This window comes from Medicago sativa, chromosome 3 (genome assembly GCF_051527215.1).
Source record: "Medicago sativa cultivar Bolivia chromosome 3, Bolivia_mono, whole genome shotgun sequence".
Taxonomy (NCBI): domain Eukaryota; kingdom Viridiplantae; phylum Streptophyta; class Magnoliopsida; order Fabales; family Fabaceae; genus Medicago; species Medicago sativa.
The window spans coordinates 8,005,618-8,012,500 of NC_140751.1; positions in this window are offsets into that span (position 1 = coordinate 8,005,618).

Genomic DNA, 6,883 nt, shown 5'->3' on the forward strand with positions numbered 1-6,883 from the left:
TGTCTTATTGGTTTTATTATTTAATTGCACTTATTATTATTGTCTTTATCAGTTTTATAACAATACCTTGATTATACTTTGCTACTGCATTCTGGTGGTTTTGCAGTTCTATTTCCGCATGTTTTCAATTCTGACAAAATTCTGGTTTGTGCATTATTTTACTATTGTCTGTCTATTTGTTTTAATTTTTTTGTTTTGGTTGAATTGTGTACAAGGTAAAGAGTTCGTTCTGTGCCCATATAAATATTGATGGTTTTCATTTTCTTAGATGAAATCACTTATCCAATATCTATTTAAAAGCTTCTATTTTATTCCTATGTGGTTGGCCTTGTTTGTGGGAATGGGGAAAGGAAGAAAAGGAAATTTGTTGGTTTAGTTGAATTTTTTGTGGGAATGGGGAAAGGAAAGGAAGTAAAGGAATGACCTCTTATATACAAGAAACATGAAACGATCATTGTTTAGAGTGACCTGCAAAATTAGCAGGTTGAGTGGGTTTGGCTTAACATAAAAGTGACCTTGTGTCTGTGATTTTTATTCATGCTAAATAAATAAGTTAAGTCAACTGAGTCAAGAAATAAGTTGAAAGAGTCCCTTGAAAGTTTTCGTGAACAATTGGACATTTAGATCTCTTGAAAGTTCTATTTAAGGGTTCTTATTCCCCCCTTGAATTTATATAGTAAAATGTGAAGAAATGTTTCCAACATGATCAAGACAATGCTATCACTTTTGAGGCATGTATACACCTATGCAATAATCTTCAAATGCAAAAGGGAATAAAGCACCAAAAAGAGGTGTTGCAGAAACAAGATCACTTGAATACTAAAATAGGCCTTTCAAATTGGAAGAAGTGGTGGAATAAGAAAAGATGGTGATGATGTAAAGTCTTTGGAGGCTTGATAGGTCATTGCCAATTTCTTCTTGTGAGTCCAAGATAATGGAAAGGTTATTGTTGTTTTTTGTGATAATGCTTATTCTAATTACAATTGTGATTGATCTTATTGTCTAATTCTAAAGCTTGAGATATGTTTTTGGTATTATTAAGGGGTGATGACTTGTTTAAGCCTGTGAACTGTTATTAATTATTGTGTGATGATTTTAGCGAGCATGTCTTGTGCTAGTGATTAATTTTTTGTTTTTTTTTTTTGGTTTTTTTTTTTCCTAAATTTTTTTTTATATACAAATTAGAATTTCCAATAGAAATAGTCAAATTGCTGCTATTTATGTGTATGTTCTACATGTTTATGGGTGTTCAAATAGGGGTTGGGTAGTTCAAGTGGTTTGACTTAAGCGATTAAAGAGTTGAGGAGTTAAATGTTTAGGGTTTGAATCAAAGCAAAAGCCGAAACTTGCGTGTTTGGCACCAAACAAATGAAACTTTTGCAACAAAATTTTGGAACGGGAAAACGATGAATGCAAAAGATGTGGCAATTTATATTTTGTAAACTCTTTGAAGACAAATGAATGATGTAACTCATACCTTAGGTAGAAAGGTCCATCCCTACCTTGTCCCGACTAGGGATGGAAATTGGACCCAAGCCCAATGAGCACCCACAAAAAATACCCACGACAGGCAGGTAAATACTTGCATTGTTGGGTATGAGTCTGGGCACGGGTAATTATCCAAAAATTTGAACACGCTGAGCGCGGGTAATTTTACCAATAATTTTATGTAATTTTAAAGTTCGTTAATTAATCCTAAATCTTTGATATTTATTCTAATATGAACTTGTTTTTTATATTTTCGTTGCTTTTTATTTGGCTAAATAATATGGTACATAATATTATTATTTTTGTCAAGTAACCTAGTGAATAGAGCTCACACATTTTAAATATGGAGAAGTGGGTGTCTGAGGTTCGAACCCTGGCCCCTGCAATATTACGCATTGTCCATTTGTGTCTGCCAACTGAGTTAAGCTCACTGGGACTGATGCAAAATATTTTATATGTTAATTTAAGTGATTTCAGACCATATTTTTATTATATTATGATTTTTTTTGTTACTATTATCTTTTTGTTGTTAAACTACGAGTAATGGGCGTGGGTCTAAGAGTTTAGATGCCCATAGCGTATGAGGACAGACACCAAACTTGTTGTCCACGAGGGTATGGGCTCGGATATGAGGATGGACACTATATAATACCTTACCTAAATGGAACCCATTGCCATCGCTGGTCCCGGCATTTATATTGATATTCCACCATGTATATATTTATTGTTATATAATAAAATGATATAAGATTATTCCTCTTAAAAAATAAGATATCAATATTTCAAAATTGAGATTAGAATCATGAGAAAGTAGTGTAAAAGACCATTCTTTCAATTTGCCGTATAGTATTAATCAATTTATTGTGTCATCTAACAAATAATTTGTGTCTCTCATTTTAAATATTACATTTGAGTTGTGCGTGATTCTTAAAAAAATGATTAGTTGAGTTAATTCTAAAGATAAAATTAGTATCATTTACTAAAACATCCTTATTAATTATAGTTAGCAGAGTAATTAAGTGGAATTGAATTCAATAGATAAGGGTATGCTTGGAAGAAAATTTGTTACCCCAATGAGGTGGGAGGTCTGATGAAAGTTTTAGTGTTTAGCCATAGATCACTAGATACAAATTATAGCATATCATCAGTAACAAAGAAGGAACAAGAAATTGTGTACCTTTGAATTAGGTTGATGAAGGATAAACGTAAACAACTCCGACAACTATGAGAGGGATAACTACCCTCATTCCGTCTAGCTCTAGGTTTTCACCATGACATTCAGCATAATTAACCGTCTGATGGGATGACGAATAAATAGCTAAACGGCTGAGGGCAGGGACCTCTCATTGGGCTTATCTAAATGGTCCAACCCATCACGGTCCATTTAGTAACAATAGTCCAATCACTCAAATTCATCAACTAATTAGTGCTTAACACAATAGACCATAATTTATAATATAATATTAACTTATAATAATTGATTATTGTCAATCCATAATTGATTAATTAAATAATTAATCCAACAAGGTCTTGGTATTAGATCCTTATTTTTCTTGAATAAAGCTTCCAATCTCAAACATTGTTGGGATATACTTAACTCTGATGATCAATGGACAATTGTGTTAGAGATAGAGTAATTAGAATTGGGATTGTGATCAACATAAGTTTTGGTTTGCTTGTAGAAGTTTGTATTTGATACATGGGTGTTTGTTTGGGTGTTCCGCATATATACGGACACTTTTTCTTTGTATGTTGCTTTTAAGTCTCCTAGCTTAGCATTCCTTGTGCTTGCTAGGATTCATTATGTTTTCAATAAATTTCATTTTAGCTTCTTCAAAAAAAAAAAAATACATATTTACTGATAACTCTTATTAGTTAAAAGGAAATTGGCGAAAATGTTAATTTTTTGTTTGACTCTTGGTGTGGAAACTCTTTGTCTAATTCTAAGCAAATACATCCAAATATCCTTTTTTGGCTGCCTAAGAAATTTAGTGATTTTATCTATAACTCCCAATGGAGGATTCCAGATTACAAATTATGAAATGTTTCCCTCCATCAATTTCATTGTGCAAAAATATATTATTCTCAATGAACCTAAAGTAGACAAGCTAATCTTGAAGCATTCTTCATCTGGGAACCTAACTCTTAAAGATGCTTACTTGCTTAAGAAGCAAAGACACCCCTTTATTTCTCGGGCCAAATCTATTATGTGCACTGACATTCCCCGATCCAAATCATTGTTAGTCTGGAGACTGGTGCAAAGAGGCTGCAACATTTCTTCATTGTGTACCCTATGTTGCAATCCTTGACTTTCACAATTAATATTCAATCTATGGAGGATATTCGGAACCTTTTCTTTGAATGCTTTTGTGCTTTTAAGCGTTCTTGCTGGCTAGCTTGAATCCTTGACTTCACTATTCATTTTCAATCTATGGAGGATATTCGGAACCTCTGTGAAAGACATTTGACCCCTCAATGTAGTATTGTTATCAACGCTGCAATCATAAATATTCTAGTATATTTGGTATTCTAGGAATCATATTAGATTTGAGAACAAAACTATATCCTGGAAGTCAACAATCTCATTAATTTCTTTATTGTCTTGGCGCCAAGACATGCGTGATAATCAATAATTTAGTGGCCAGATCTTTCAGAACAGAGAATATCTAAAAAAATTACTTGGGGGGTGTATTGGATTAGGATTTTAAAGGACGATTTTTGTTTAAAAAAGTCTAAAAGATTTTAAAAGATTTTATAGGATTTTAATGACTTTCATGATTTTAAAAGACTATCAGGATTTTCAATTTGGATTTCAATGGATTTACATCATAAGATTTTAAAGGATTTTATGGATTTATAAGATTTCAAAAGATTTTATGAATATAAAGGACTCATTGAAAAGAAATTATTACAACACACTCTCTATCATAATATTTTCAGTACATACTAATATTTTTTATTTTATTTTTACGAGAGATAGAGGGGGCAAGAGAGGAGGGAGAGAAGGGAGAAAAGAGAGGAGAGAGGGAGAAGAGAGAGAGAGAGAGAAGGGAGGAGAGAGAGAGATAGAGAGAGAGAGAGAAGGGCGAAAAGAGAGGAGAGAGAAGGGAGAAGAGAGAGAGACGAAGAGAGAAGGGAGAAGAGAGAGAGACGAAGAGAGGAGAGAGCGAAGGAAGAGGGGATAAGAAAGAGATAGTAATAAGAAAAATAATCCGAAGAAATCTTATATCTTCATGAAAGACTTTTTCTTGTTAAAATTTCACTAGAAAATCCCACAAAATCCATCATAATCTAATTTAGTAAACAATACTTTGAAATTTGAATGATTTTGAATACCATGAGACTTTTTTTAAATGATGAAAAGTTTTGATTTAATACCTCAAGACTTTTTTAAAATGATAAAGAATCTTAATTGAATACAACAAGACTTTTTTTAAATTGCAAAGAGTCTTGATTGAATACAACAAGACTTTTTCATAATTAAAATCCCTTAGAATCCTAATCCATTATATAATTGAACTTTTCGTCCTCCTATTTTACCAAACTCACAATTGAATTTTTTGTCCTCCTATTTTACCAAAATCAAAAAAGAATTTTCTCCCTCTGTCTCAAAATAATTGTCTCTTTAGGCTTTGGTTGCGAGTTTGGAGGTGAAGGCTTGGGAAAAAAGAAATGAGTAAGTGGAAGAAATAGAGAAAAAAGGGGAAGAATGGGCTTTGGGGGGTTAACTTTTTTTCATAATACAAACCCTCCTAGTTTGGGAACTAAAAAATTGTATTGGAGGAGGGTTTATATGAATTCTTCAAATTTAATTTATGTTGTTATAATATTTTTAAAAATAAAAATAAAGTAATCATATGTATTAATTTATCCTCAAATCCTAGCCGTCACACCTTTCTTCTTCTTGTCAAAGGGGTGCTTTAGGGTCAATTTTGACCCAAAAATCACCCGTCCGAGTTGTTTTTCCTTCTATCCTAATTGAATAAGTGATTTCACATATTTTTTGTTTTCTTTCGTTTGTCTTTGTGATTTCGTCGTCTCTAAACGAATCTGTTTGTTTTGATTTCTCATCTTTGTGCGGTGTGTTTTTTTATTTCCCGTCTTAGTGCGGTGTTTATTTGATTCAGGTTGAAAGATTAGCTCTGAGCAAGTGCAGATCCGATCTATGACAATGACTTTGGCGTCGTCAACGTTGCAGATCTGGAGACATGAGTATTCTGGAGACTTGAATATAGCCATATTAGTCATATTTGTAGGCATAGATACTTTGCCGTTTTATGCTATTAACATGGATGTTGTGAGTTTGTTCACAGATTCATCCTTTTTGTTTTTAGCGAGTTTGGATTTGTATTGTATCAATGTACTCTATCAAATTGAATGAATGAATATCGTTTACTTTGCCAGAAAAAAATATGTATTAATTTATCATTCTCTAAAATCACTCATTTAAAAAACTTGATAGATTTCTCAATTTTTCCGCATATTTTCCATCCCTCAAAGTCTTTCCTTCCCTTCCCCTCCAAACTCCCAAACAAAGTCTTGGCATTTATTTCTCTTTCTCTTAATTAAAATATCGATGCAATATTTATTATTTTTTTCCACTATTATACCCTTATTTATTGAATTTTATCCAACTTAACTACACCATTAACTAAAGTTAATAAGAGTATTTTAGTAAATGACATTAATTTTACAATTGAAATCAACACAGTTAATTAACACAAACTTTAAACAACTAATATTAAGAGCTAGAGGAAATATTTTTTAAATCAAAATATTTGGTCCCTTAATTATTTCCTCTTTTGCAATTTTTTCCCAACAGATGTGTTTATTTTTGTCCCAACTGAAACTAATTGTGTGTGGCTCTATGAATCAGGAGGCTCGGCTCTGTACGTAAAATGAGGTTCGTAAAAAATAAAAACGTATTTTTTAAATAGCAATCTTCTATTCAAACTTTCTAATCTCAGGCGGCAATTTAGGAGGCATAGAGGAAGATTGAAAATATGTAGAACCTGGCATTCTTGACTGTTCTTAAGCAATGTTGAGGTTGAACCATAAAACAGTGTGATTCTATGAAATTTAGCTAATCTCTATCACTATAAAAAACCAACCAAGTGAATTGAAATGAGATGAATGGATTTACATATAGCCATGGTGTGGTAAAGGCCGTAATGCCAGAGGAATCATTACCGCAGGGCATAGAGGGGGAGGTCATAAGCGTCTATATCGTAAAATTGATTTTCGACAGAATGAACAAGAGTATTCTACTGAAATCAGGGATTGGTCTTGTCAAATTGCAGTTCCTAAGGATCCTACTCAGAAAAAGTTAGCGATAACAATCAAACACATATACATGGTAAATCACACAATTGAATATTTCTCCTCATCAAACAAA